The sequence below is a fragment of the Gavialis gangeticus genome, unplaced genomic scaffold (genome assembly GCF_001723915.1).
Source record: "Gavialis gangeticus isolate Ggan-Ray unplaced genomic scaffold, GavGan_comp1, whole genome shotgun sequence".
NCBI classification, from domain to species: Eukaryota; Metazoa; Chordata; order Crocodylia; family Gavialidae; genus Gavialis; species Gavialis gangeticus.
Window position 1 is genome coordinate 41,661,818 of NW_017729034.1, and position 663 is coordinate 41,662,480.

Genomic DNA, 663 nt, shown 5'->3' on the forward strand with positions numbered 1-663 from the left:
GACTGGGCATGCGTGCTTTGCCAATTCAAATCACCTCACTCAATGGCATACTGACCAGGTGGGGCATGTTTGGACATGCGTATTGGCTTTCTGGGGTTTTTCCACTTGCATGCTTGCACTAGTTTCCTTTAACTCTGTGTTATCAGCATCCTTTTCAGTTCTGGTTCAGACACCTTCATCTTCAAGTTCTTGAAAACAGTTTTTGACTGCAACTATGTACCTTTCTTTAATCAGATCTTTTTCCATTACAATTGAGTAATCAGTTGCTTTTGGTTTCCTAAGATCTCCTCAACCTTATTTGGATGGTTCATACTACAGGTACATGATCACTTCCACATGACCCTGGGTAAGTTTTCAATTCTTGAACTGCATTCCTGAATCTTCTGTTGATAGTGATGTAATCAGTTTGGTTTCTAATGTTATCTCCAGGACTTTTCCATGTATACCTTCTTCTCGGGTGGTGTTCAAACTATGTATTCGTAATGACTTGATCATTTGCAACACACCAATCAATCTATCTGTGGCAAAGTGGGGGTCCCTGGCTCATCACAGGGCTAGTTTCCCACCTGCCTCTGGGCACACTGCCCACCTGTCTCGCCCACTACACCGTGTTGGTAATTAATTAGGTTGTTAATTAAGGTGGGAGGCTGCCCATTGTACACC

At 43.0% G+C, this 663-nt stretch overlaps 1 long non-coding RNA gene across 1 annotated transcript in view; it reads left to right on the forward strand.

Moving 5' to 3' along the window:
- Nucleotides 1-294: 294 nt before the first annotated feature.
- The window catches only part of LOC109304333, a 10,235-nt gene continuing 9,866 nt past the window's right edge, over nucleotides 295-663 (forward strand). The window contains exon 1 of the long non-coding RNA XR_002099362.1: nucleotides 295-346. This is a non-coding gene — a long non-coding RNA (uncharacterized LOC109304333). The remainder of the gene's footprint in view (nucleotides 347-663) is intronic.